The 13,072-nt window shown below is 36.1% G+C and overlaps 1 non-coding gene and 3 pseudogenes across 1 annotated transcript; 1 reads left to right on the top strand and 3 right to left on the bottom strand.

Annotated features, from left to right (window-relative positions):
* Window positions 1-5,968: 5,968 nt before the first annotated feature.
* On the bottom strand, window positions 5,969-6,381 carry LOC116303710 (histone H3-like; annotated as a pseudogene).
* A 1,249-nt stretch (window positions 6,382-7,630) lies between these two features.
* On the bottom strand, window positions 7,631-7,996 carry LOC148911052 (histone H2A pseudogene; annotated as a pseudogene).
* Window positions 7,997-8,294: 298 nt separating this feature from the next.
* On the top strand, window positions 8,295-8,762 carry LOC116303702 (histone H2B.2 pseudogene; annotated as a pseudogene).
* A 424-nt stretch (window positions 8,763-9,186) lies between these two features.
* Trnaf-gaa (transfer RNA phenylalanine (anticodon GAA)) lies at window positions 9,187-9,257 on the bottom strand. Its single transcript has one exon. It is a non-coding gene; the product is annotated as a tRNA-Phe (tRNA).
* Between the last annotated feature and the right edge of the window lie 3,815 nt (window positions 9,258-13,072).

The raw sequence follows: 13,072 nt of genomic DNA, 5'->3' as shown, positions 1-13,072 counted from the left end.
AGATAAGAAGCTATTTTATAGATGTGTGCAATAAAAGTTGCGGCACATTGCGTTTCTACGAAATAAGCTAAGTTTCAAATTGTTCTATTTTCAGTTATTTCCTTGCGTGACACGACAGGCCGTTGGGTCTGTGACGGCTACTTCTTTGCTCATTATCCTAAAGAATTAAAAACCTTAACTTTACAATATTTGTTCCATTATAAGAGATTTCAATGATATACGGCTTCATTTAATAGTGTTTCTATAAGCTGTTTTGAAATTTCACCGCACAGTAATTTTTTTTATTTGCATATCTCGAGGTCGGGAGGTCAATCGCTATTTGTTTATTTAATTGTAGTAAAGAAATTCTCGCTTTATCTCGAAACATGCTAAAGAGATCCAAAAATGAGAAGTGTTCTTGCCTGTAGAGCTGAATATTTCTAGTTTTTTTAGTTGAAGGTAACATATCATTCATATCATTGTAAGTAAAGGATGTACTTGCCTGTGTTAGTACCGGGGGGGGGGGGGGGGGGTACTACCTCCCCAACTTGGGTAGGGGGGTGCCGCCAGGACCTCGAAACCCTGACCCTATCCCAGACCTAAAACTAAGAATTGTAAGACGGAAAAGACGGGTTTTCAACAGATTGCAATCAATATTTACTAACATTTTTCATTGTTTTTGTGCCGGCAGAAAGCGTAGCCTATTCGCCAGACAAAAATGACCAAATCGTTAACCCTATCCCAGACTAAAATGATACCCTATCCCAGACAAAATGTCAAAATATGATACCCTAGTCCAGACCCAGAAGCCGAAAAACCATACCCTATAGGGCGGCACATACCCGTATAGCAAATATAGGGGAGTACCCCGCCCCCCGGGCGTTAGTATTGTTATTCACTGTGTTATTGATACACTCTATACTTATATTAGTAGTACTTGGAATACTGAATCTATGTCTTTATACTAAATACCAGTGCGTTAGACTAGGACGTCTAAACTGAAGACTCTTGCAAAAAAAAAAAAAAAAAGAAAAAGAAAAAGAAAAGAAAAAAAAAAAAAGATAATAATAATAATAATAATAATAATAATAATAAATAAAATGAAATAAAATAAAACAAAAAATATACATCTTTAATATAATTCAAATAACCATTATTACAAATACAAATATACACCTACTTGCAAGAACATTGACATACGAATATAGAACATTAGTGATTTAGTGGTATAGGAATTATATCAAAAAACAAAAGAAGATAAATCACTGAAGTTGAACATTTTCTTTTGTCTTTTAATGTATTCCTTTCTCACTATCGTATGACAACGTTCTTGCAAGTAGGTGTATATCTAATAGCGAAATTCAGTCAGAGAGAAATGAAACTATATACGATGGGCTAGCTCCGCCGAGAATATATCACTTGTTCAAGAGACACCTTCAACACATTGCCGACGTTCGAGGTAATTAACTATTTTATTTATCAATTGAAAAGGTTTTCTATCAAAAATTGCTCATTATAAATGCGAGGTCAATATATAGTTATTAACCGGGTTAATAACTAGCTATATATTGACCTCGCATTTATAATGAGGGTTATAACAAAAATAAAACCTTGTAAATAACAAAGAAAAACGTGTCAATTGAGAAATAAAAGCCTATGGCTTATTGCCTCCGTTCTCGGTAATTAACTCTTACCCAGTCCTCATGAAAATGTACGATCTTTGGTAGAAGAGGAAGGCATTCAGGATGTAATACCAGAGTCAGAACGTATGAATCTGTCCAAATGCGGATCCAGGACGGGGAAGGGAGGGGGGATTCAAAGGGGGGCTGAAGCCCCCCCCCCCCTTCAGCAGAAAAAAAACGATGCTTTTTTATATTGTTTTCCGTTGTGTTGACGTAAGAAACTCAATTACAACCCCCCCCCTCCCCAAACTCAATTAGCCCCCCATTGCTGTTACAAGAAATTGATCATGAGGATATCATATTGGCCTGCAACACCCCATTATGACACGTAAGATCTATGCCACTACTATATCAAAGAAACAAGATCTCAGCCTTCAATGTTGCAATGCTGAAAAAAATACTTAATCACTTTGAAGAACAGTTTAGATCTAAAGGCCTTAAGGCAGAGCTCGTGCGTTTGGTTGGGGAAGTCATTAAGGAATGCAAGTGTTCTCCGCAGTAGAATCAGTAGTGCTAGCTAGCTATACCGCAAACCGGTTGGCTCAGCTAGTTGGTTGAGCATCGGGACTTTCGTGCGGGAGGTCGTGGCTCGAGTCCCAGCCGGACCAACACTCAGGGTCTTAAAATAACCGAGAAGAAAGTGCTGCCTTTGTAATTACATCTGCAAATGGTTAGACTTTTAAGTGGCTCGGATGACCACTTTAAATGGCGGTCCCGTCCCTCCACAATCATCATTACTAACCAACATTGGAGGGACGTAAAAGAACCATGAGGACGTAAAGAAACCCTGGCACTGACCACCCTCAGTGCCTACACTTCATACTAACCATCTCTCATGCTTGTAAATTGCACAAAAAAACAATCTGTCATTCACAACTCCATGTAAAGCGCCTTTGATTATATTCATATAGAAAAGGCGCTATATAAATTCATAAGATCATTGTAAGCCTTAAATCTTAGTTCAGTGAGTACACAACAGGGGCGGCGGAAGCTGAACATTAGAGAGTTTTAGATTGACTTTTTTTCTTCCCCGCAAACGGCAAACGTGACCACGTTTTCATCGTTTTCTTCTATTTTACTTTACCTTTTACAAACCTTCTCACCAAGCGCAAATACTCTTTTGTTTTTCTATTACTTGGACTTTTTTGCGATTCGTTTTCAGTAATTTAAAAGAATTTTTTACCGGTCAACTGACGTTTCACGTTTACCGCGAACGTAAATCTAAAACTCTCTATTATCATTGGAGGACTATTGGAGGAGCACGTCAAAACAGCCTGTACTGATTGACTGTTTTAAAATCGCCTTGAAAATAATGTTAGTTCCGAACTCATGTAGATAACCAAAGAATTTGCTTTTGTAATGATGATGATGATGATGATGATGATGATAATGATAATAATGATTTATTAAAATATAATAATAATAACAATAATTTTTTTTTTTTTTAAACTTTTACTACAATCTTTATTCAAAATAACAAAAGGTTCCACGACGCAGTGTGCTTATTTCTTACAAAACCACTGTGCACTTTTGAAATCATTTACATTATGCTAGATTAAAAAAAGCCAAAAACAAAAAACAAATAAAAACAAAAACAAAAACAAAACAAAACAAACAAAAAAAAGTAATGATGATGATGATAATATAATAAAAATATATCTACTAATGTATAACCATAAAATCTATTTAGTAAAAATTAATCCTAATAATATATGAGTCAAAAAAAAAAAAAAGTAATAATGGCAAACATTTATATATATATGTTAATTATTTAGTTAATTGCTGCATTTGCAGTCTCAACATCCAAGTCTATGTCCTTTATGTTCCTAAATACTCTTCTTGTGGTTCTTGAGCCCCTAAGGCATAGAAGAGCTGATCTCAAAAGGGAGAAAGAAACCTTTGCTCGTATCCAGGATACAATGGTGGCATAATCTTCTCCCTTCTTGTTGGCAATTAGTTCGGCGAGCCTACTGTGGTATCTTCTACACTCATCTGCCATACCTCCAGTTGTAGTGAATACTAATGGCGTAGAAGTCGCTTGTTCAACTTCCAAGACTCTGCTAGCATACTTGCGCTTCTTCTCCTTCTCATGCAGGTGATATATTTGCTGGGGGGTGAGGTGTTTGTAGGACTCTGATGATGATGATGGTAATAATAATAATAATAATAATAATAATAATAATACAACAAAACAACAACAAAAGAAAAGGCCGTCCAATAAAAACATCAATAAGAACAATCTACCAAAGATTTCAGGGATATCAACCATCACAGATTCTGAAAGAATGCTTTAGACGCAACCATAATAGCTTGGCTTCAAAGTAGGTGAGCGTACTCGAGTAGAGTGAGAGCTGAATGTTTCTCTAAGAGAAATGAGCAATACATTGATTGATTGATTGAATAATAATAATAATAATAATAATGGTTTATTTGAAGCATATCTACAGAGTAGCTCTATGTCTTCAAAATTATTGGAGCCAGTACACGCAACCTCCACTTCCGAACCGCCGCCCCTGTATGATCATAATTTTCACAATCACTTGTTCTGTAGTTATGAACGAATTCATACGTTTGATTGCACCTGTTGCAAAAATCGTCATCTCAGCCGAAGAACAGTCAAGACTGCAAAGTATTTTTCGACAAAATGATAGTATATGGAGTTCGAAAATATCGGAAGGACGAAATACCTTTTCACAATAGAAAATGATGGATAATTTATAAAGGAAATAAACGTTCGAGAATGTTAAATGACTAGTGACAAAGATATCAATGATATATTTCCTACAATTTAAAAAAAAACTAGAAATATTCAGCTCTACGAACAAGAACAGTTCTCAGTTTTGGATCTTTTTAGGATGTTACTAAGCGAGTATTTCTTTACTAAATTTACTATGATTAAAAAAAACAAATAACGATTGACCTCCCGCGGAGCTCGAGATATGCAAATAAAAAAAATTACTCAGCTTATAGAAACACTATTAAATGAAGCCGTATATCATTGAAATCTCTTATAATGGAACAAATATTGTAAAGTTAAGGTTTTTAATTCTTTAGGATAATGAGCAAAGAAGTAGCCGTCACAGACCCAACGGCCTGTCGTGTCACGCAAGGAAATAACTGAAAATAGAACAATTTGAAACTTAGCTTATTTCGTAGAAACGCAATGTGCCGCAACTTTTATTGCACACATCTATAAAATAGCTTCTTATCTCAAGGTTGAATGACATTTTAGGGCTGGATTAGGTGCCACAAATGAGAAATGTGCAATATTCGAGGTCTCATAATTTTAGCTTTCCATGTCACGCTTTCAGTAGTCTCGATAAGTTAGGATTATTTTTCAGAATTCGCGCATTCCAAAAAAAAACTATTACTGTTTTTATGCAGAAGTTACACTAGACTAAAGTTCTGGATAGAAAAATTAGCTTTTATGTGCAGAGACCCGAGAAAACAGACTTTGAAAATAGCCCTCGGCCGACCTCGAAAATCGGCGTCTTTCACTGATTTGGGGTTGATGGACAAAAATTCGTAAAGCGGTTGGAAAAAAGAATTTAGAACAATTCTAACTGCAATTTTGTAGTGAGGATAGATAGTACTTTCGATGATAGGAATATAAAAGAAATCTATTTTTCGAGCCCAGATCGAGTGGCACGCTGTTACAGAGACTCCCTCTTAATCCCTAGTAAAAACTGTTTAATTCTAGTATAACATAGATAACAAAACAAATGAAGTTTTAATGTGATAAGAAAACCAATAGGAAAAAAAATGAATTGCAGAAACCCGGTATTGTTGAACAGAAACAAATATATGTCACTATAGCGTCATGGCAAACAAATATATAACATGATATAACGTCATATAAACAAAGCAAAACAAAAACAATTGAAGCCCCAATACTTTAATGCAATAAGAAAAGCCAAACGAAAAATTGAATTGCCGAAACCCGAGATTATTCAGTAGAGTTCCTACAAACTCTTCGGATTTGAACCAGGGACCTTCAGATCTTCAGTCTGACGCTCTCCCAACTGAGCTATTTCGGCAGATGTGAAATAATTGGGTTGTTTGTTTTTCTGAGATGGCCGGCGTTGTTTGGAGGTCAGCGGTCATTTTATGGCGAGGGAGGAGAATGAAGCGTGTTATCAAAAGGAAAATGTTTGTTTTTATCAACGTTTTAGTTTTGAAAAATAAAAATGTTGTATGGGAGTGTAATCACAGAGGGAGTGACAAAGGTAACGCATATATGGCCATGACTTTGTGGCATTTGATGGCTTCTAAAGAAGCCGTTGTTAGATTGAATATTTGTAGAGTGTTTAAGCTCTCTCTCCACGGATTCGGCGGGCAAGCTGAATGTCCTTGGGCATGATGGTGACTCTCTTGGCATGAATGGCGCACAAGTTGGTGTCTTCAAACAGACCAACCAAGTAAGCTTCACTAGCCTCCTGAAGGGCCATCACAGATGAGCTCTGGAATCGGAGATCTGTCTTGAAGTCCTGAGCGATCTCACGGACAAGACGCTGGAAGGGCAGCTTGCGGATCAACAGTTCGGTTGATTTCTGGTAACGACGGATCTCACGAAGTGCGACGGTACCGGGCCTGTAACGATGAGGCTTCTTGACTCCACCAGTTGCTGGGGCACTCTTACGTGCGCTGCCTTGGTGGCCAGCTGTTTTCTGGGAGCTTTTCCTCCTGTAGATTTTCGTGCGGTTTGCTTAGTACGAGCCATTTTAGTATTTTCTGAATTTCTCGAGTATATCTTTTTTGATAACAACCAAGATCTTATACCAGCCGCCAAATAATTTGATTGGCTACAACCGACTGACATCGTGATTGGCTGATCGTGCAATACTTTTCTTTTGTCTACTAGAAACCGCTAAAACTTGAATATTTCGAGCCAAAACAAATTCGTTCACCAAGAATTTGTATGTATATATAAGAATTCTTTCTTTAGACGAAATTCGGAAGCCACAAATCGAGGAGAAGTTTGAAACAAAGTATAGATGTTTGATACTAAAAATGATTATTTTGTCTACAAAAGACATCCGTTTTGGTGTCCGAATCGAACAAGCAGTGCTAGCCTTACATATTTTAATTCATGATGATGATTTTTTTTTTCATATTCAAATATTCCTTTCACGATTGTTTTCTAAGAGGTTCGTTTTCTTTATATTTAGGGAAAGAATTTCGGTGTCAATCAATTCATCATTGGAAATATCTAAAGAGCTAAATATGTCTTGCTCGTCGTGATGGAGTCAAGAGAATCTTTGGTCTGATCTACGAAGAGACCCGTGGTGTCCTCAAGGTTTTCCTTGAGAATGGCATCCGTGATGCTGTCACCTACACCGAGCACGCCAAGAGAAAGACAGTCACAGCAATGGATGTCGTCTACGCTTTGAAACGCCAAGGACGTACCCTGTACGGATTTGGCGGTTAAAATGGAGCTTTATAAAAACAACGGCTCTTTTAAGAGCCACCACATGCTAAAAAGATCATGACTGTATGCTTGAATTGATATGATTCACACACACACACACAGCTAACATCCACAGTAAATGAATCTTAATTGCAAAAAATAAATTAAAAAAAAAAAAAAAAAAAAAATTAACTTCACTTCAACCTGAAACAGTTCTTTATTTCCCGCATCAAAAGTCGCAATAACAAAAGAAATGTTCGTATATGATGATGTCAGAATAGTCCTTATCGGGATAAAACCGCCAAATACTTAGCTTTCTCTTATAGACACATGGAATGTATAACCCCTGGTTATAAGGATGGAAGTTGCTCGGTACGCGTTATTCGTTTGTTTATTACAAGACATAGAGCAAAATGCTTTTATCGAAAAAATGATGAGTTATAAAAGTTTTTATTTTCTGGCTTGTGTGATTATGGCATAATGAGGGTCGTGTACTTGATTGTCTTGTGTGCGTTCATCATGAGATAGTGAAACTGATGTGTGTGGTAAGGTCTATAGAAAACTAAGTGTAGTGTTTATTTTTGTTATATAAATGAATGTTGGGCAACACACCACCTTGAGCAATGGTAACACCTCCGAGAAGCTTGTTCAACTCCTCGTCGTTTCTGACAGCCAACTGCAAGTGACGGGGGATGATTCTGCTCTTCTTGTTGTCACGAGCAGCGTTACCGGCCAACTCGAGGATTTCAGCACTCAGATATTCAAGAACAGCAGCCATGTAGACTGGAGCACCAGCACCAACACGTTGAGCATAGTTGCCCTTGCGGAGAAGGCGATGTATACGCCCTACGGGGAACTGTAGCCCTGCTCTGGATGAACGTGTTTTGGACTTGGTGCACTTTGCTTTACCTTTACCGCGACCAGACATGTTTGAGAAAGTTTTCTTTTTCAATTAACTTAATTAGATTTCGTGTGAAAATACCCAAACAAAGGCGTCTATCAGATTTTATAGCCCAAGCTGGACGATGGTCGGATCACAAGACACCAATAAGATGCGGACCTGACAACAATACACAAAGACTACGAGAATAATGCGCTCTGAATATTTATAACTCTACCAATAAATACCTTAGAATGTCGTTTCGTAATTAACAATAAGTTCAGTATAAATTCGTTCTACAGCATCATACCTATATCGTTATATCTGTTCAATACTTTCAAAAAAGATGCCTCCCAAACCAGCCGTAGTAGAAAAGAAAGGCGAGAAGAGAGCAGGCAAAAAGGCTGCGATTGGTGACAAGAAGAAGAGAAAGTCCAAGAGAAAGGAGTCCTATGCCATCTACATCTACAAAGTCATGAAGCAGGTCCATCCTGACACTGGTATTTCCAGTAAGGCCATGAGCATCATGAACTCCTTTGTCAATGATGTCTTCGAGCGCATCGCTGGTGAAGCTTCCCGACTTGCTCACTACAACAAGAAATCCACCATCACTTCTCGAGAAATCCGGACGGCTATTCGTCTTCTTCTGCCTGGTGAACTGGCCAAGCACGCAGTCAGTGAAGACACCAAGGCTGTCACCAAGGCTGTTTTGAACTGTTTGCTACACAAAAACAACAAAAACAACGGTTCTTTTAAGAGCCATCCAAATGAATCAAAAGTCATGACTACTATGCTGAAACTGTTTAATCCCTAGTAAAAACTGTTTAATTCTAGTATAACATAGATAACAAAACAAATGATTTAATGTGATAAGAAAACCAAAAGGAAAAAAATGAATTCCAGAAACCCGGTATTGTTTAACAGAAACAAATATATGTCATTATAGCGTCATGGCAAATAAATATACAACATGATATAACGTCATATAAACTGTTTAATTCCTAGCTAGTAAAAGCTGTTTAATTCTAGTAAAACACCTCTAGATAGATAACAAAACAAAGCAAAACAAAAACAATTGAAGCCCCAATACTTTAATGCAATAAGAAAAGCCAAACGAAAAATGGAATTGCCGAAACCCGGGATTGTTCTACAAAGTAATGAAGCAGGTCCATCCTGACACTGGTATTTCCAGTAAGGGCATGAGCATAATGAACTCCTTTGTCAAGATTGTTCAGTAGAGTTTCCGCTTCGGATTTGAACCAGGGACCTTCAGATCTTCAGTCTGACGCTCTCCCAACTGAGCTATTTCGGCAGATGTGAAATAATTGATTGAAATAATTTTCATATTCAAATATAGACAAAACACAACATAAATTAACAGAACTATGTTTATTTGTAACTTTTAAAACTAGCTGAATCCTTGACAGGTAAAGAGCCAATCAGCTCGAAGTGAAAACATGCACAACTTGCTAGCGTCACCCCAGGGTAGAAAAAAGCATCCTACTACTGGCCTGAACGGGGTAGGGTTTTCTATGTTTTTGTATTCAAAAAAAATCAAATTGATATGTATAACAAGTCTTTAATCATTTGACTTTGAATATGAGATAAAACGGAAGCAAAAGATTATATTATATAAAATATATTTTTCTAAAATCTTAGAGGCTCAAAAATTTGTTCGTAAAAATTATAAGGTGCCCCACCCCGTTTTAATTTTCAGTGGTCAAATTGGTAATTTGATGTGGGTTTTACTTTGCCGAGCAAGTCTGCCAGAAATCTAATTTTGAAAGTGATTTTTTAAGACCAGGATTTCATGGACTTCCGGTATAAGAGCGCATGCGTTCAATTGCTTGCAAAAAATTAAAAAACTATGTTCCCGATTTCTAATCTTTTTTTATAGGAAGTGAACACAGAACTCTGTTTTTAAGCATGATTATTCACTTCCAGAAAATTTCGTATGCGCCAAAGAAGAAAAAAGAAATTATAAGAAGAAAGATTTTGCCAGAGTCCTCGTTCTTCGCCGCAGGCCAGAAGAAACGCAGGCTCTGGGTACGAGTTTTGGTTCGTAGTTTAATCTTTTCCAGTGCGCAAGCACATTTCACACCTTCTTTTGTTTAAACCTTAATTCGTTTGTTCTTAATTAAACAAAAGAAGGTGAGAAAGTCGGCATAAAGCCACATGCGCGCTGAAAACCACTTTTAAACTACGAACTAGCTTATTTAAAGATGTTTCTCAAAAACTTTGACATTAAAGTTTGGGATGCCTGTGGTATAAAAATGTAAACTTCAACCTAATTGCTAAAAGAAGGGCGACACTGAAGTACTTCAAATCCATTGCAAAGCAAGTGGGACCACTCTTAACCTTAATTACCTCTAACAAACCGCACATACAAACCTAAAATGGAAAATAAATAGCTGGGAGCCAGTTTCAAAGCAACGTTTTGTATAAAGTTATTAGGACAAAGTCCTAAATTACGAACGCATTTGAAAACTACGATGTTAAACGAAAACGTACATAATAAGTTTACAGGGCATTGTGGCGCAGAGCAAAGAAACAGAAAACGCATTATTGTTTAAATAGAAAAAAAAATTCTCAGGGCAAGCAGCATATTTTAATATGATAAGCTTACAGTACAGCGTTGTTGATATGATCGTGTGTTTAACTTCAAATGTCTATTACCGATACAGCGATTTCAATGATATGATTTCTCAACAAGAATTTGTCACCAAATCGTTCTAGAATACGTAACTTCTTAGCATGTTTGGGGGCGGGGGGTCACTTTCCTTTCCTTTTCTTGCTCAGCGTTAATGACGACCATCTTAGCACTAGTGTCCATTACAAACCTACTGATTCTCATTCTTATTTATTCTACTCATCCTCTCATCCTAAGCTTCATTAACTATGCACTAACTTCCCACGTACAATCTAAGGCAGGATGATGAGTGCTAGGGACAGGTGATCAGTGCTAGGGACAGGTGATCAGTGCTAGGGGTTTGAAATAGCTTTATTGGCATGACCTACAATTTACAGGTATTGCTAAAGCATTGAACATTAACAGGGATTTTTTTTGTTTGTTATATTTTACAAACACATTGTAATAAGAAAAATATCTATATATCTATATCTCTATCTATCTATATGTAAAGTAACATATTTAAAAAAAAAAAAAAAAAAAAAAAAGTATGAGTATTACAAATATACTAAAATCTTAATTGAATGGTAATAATAATCAAAGATAAATTTATCAAAAGTAATCATTAATACATTACATCAATTATTATGGTTCATTCCTAAGAATGAAGCATTTGTATATAAACTTAGAAAAATAAAAAATAACCTTGTCATTGGTAGAGATCATTAAGTTACGAATTATGTTAAGATCTTTAAAATTGTCAACAGATATTTCAGGTTCTATCATATCAAAAAATCGTCGGCGAATTTGATCATAAAGAGGACAGTTACACAACATATGTATTTCTGTTTCAACTTCGTTGTTCGTACAGAATAAACAGATACGTTGATCATTTGATATATTTTGGTTGTTGTATCTGCCTGTTTCGATAGCTAATTTATGATTACTAATTCTAAATTTGGTGAACTGCCTTCTTTGCTCAAAATTTTGAATTTTGTCCAGATAAATTTCATATTCATAAAATTCCTTAAATGTTTTATAAAAGCATAATTTTCTTGAATTGTTTTCGAGTTTTTTCCAATGATTGAAGTAAAGTTCCTGCATTTTTACATAATACTTCTCCAAATTAGAATTAGAGATGACATCTGTAAGTTCATTTTCTATGTTATAAAAAGATAACATTTGTAAAAGGTTTGTATGATAGCAAGATTTATTTTCTGCATGTAAAGACTTGGAAATAAGTAAAGCTTGTTTTGATAGAGAATTATCAGGTAAACATAAAAGATGATTAAAGTATTTTAAAGAAAGTTTATCAATAAATGTTATCAAAGGAAAACGTCCAAGTTCAGCACGTGAAGCAATATTCGAAGCCTTATTACTTACGCCAAGATAATATTTACAAAAACGTAGTTGAACTTTTTCAATCGGAATTTTGTCCCATTTTTCAAAGTCGTGCTTTTGATATACACTCCAAATCTCGCATGCATAAGTTAAGATTGGTCTAATTAGTGAATCAAATATTTTACAAGCTAATTTTGGTTTCAAACGCCTAAAATCAATTTTATTTGTGATTTTATAAAATGCATGTAGAGCCTTTTCTTTTGATTTAGTTTGGTGAGAGGAAAAATTACCAGTAGTAGAACTTATTCGAACGCCTAAATACGTAAATTCCTTAACAATTTCTAGGCTGTTACTATTTAAGATGAAATGTGATTGTTTTATCCTGTCCGTTTCTTTTTTACAGAAGATCATTATTTTTGATTTTTTTTCGTTTACTGACATTTGCCATTTCGTGCAAAAATTATTAACAAGATTAACACAGTTCTGTAAACCAACTTGCGATTTTGATAAAAGAACAAGATCGTCAGCATATAAAAGGGAGGTGAGTTTTTGACCATTTGGAAGAATATAAAAATCGGTGTTATTGCTATTTTCTAATGACATTGAGAGCTCATTTAAAAATAGGTTAAATAACAAGGGACTAAGGATACAACCTTGTCGTACGCCCCGTGAATACTGAAAAGACTTAGTTCGCTTTGAGCCTATCTTTACGAAGCACGATGACTTAGAATATAAATCTTTGATTAAGTTGTAGAAATTACCATTAATATTGTATTGTAATAATCTAAGTAATAATCCTTCATGCCATATAGAATCGAAACAGGGACAGGTGATAAGTACTAGGGCCAGGTGATCAGTGCTAGGGACAGGTGATCAGTGTTAGAAACAGATGATCAGTGCTAGGGACAGGTGATCAGTGCTAGGAACAGGTGATCAGTGCTAGGGACAGGTGATCAGTACTAGGGACAGATGATGAGTGCTAGGGACAGGTGATCAGTGCTAGGTACAGATGATCAGTGCTAGGGACAGATGATCAGTGCTAGGGACAGATGATCAGTGCTAGGGACAGGTGATCAGTGCTATAGGGACAGATGATCAGTACTAGGGACAGATAACCATGGCTAGGGACAGATCTAATCAGGCGATAATACTGT

This window comes from Actinia tenebrosa, unplaced genomic scaffold, assembly GCF_029948245.1.
Source record: "Actinia tenebrosa isolate PJP-AT-01 unplaced genomic scaffold, QUT_ActTen_1.0 PGA_scaffold15__27_contigs__length_11533743, whole genome shotgun sequence".
NCBI lineage: Eukaryota > Metazoa > Cnidaria > Anthozoa > Actiniaria > Actiniidae > Actinia > Actinia tenebrosa.
The sequence above is the reverse complement of the archived record's forward strand: the minus strand, read 5'-3'. Positions and strand labels throughout refer to the sequence as shown.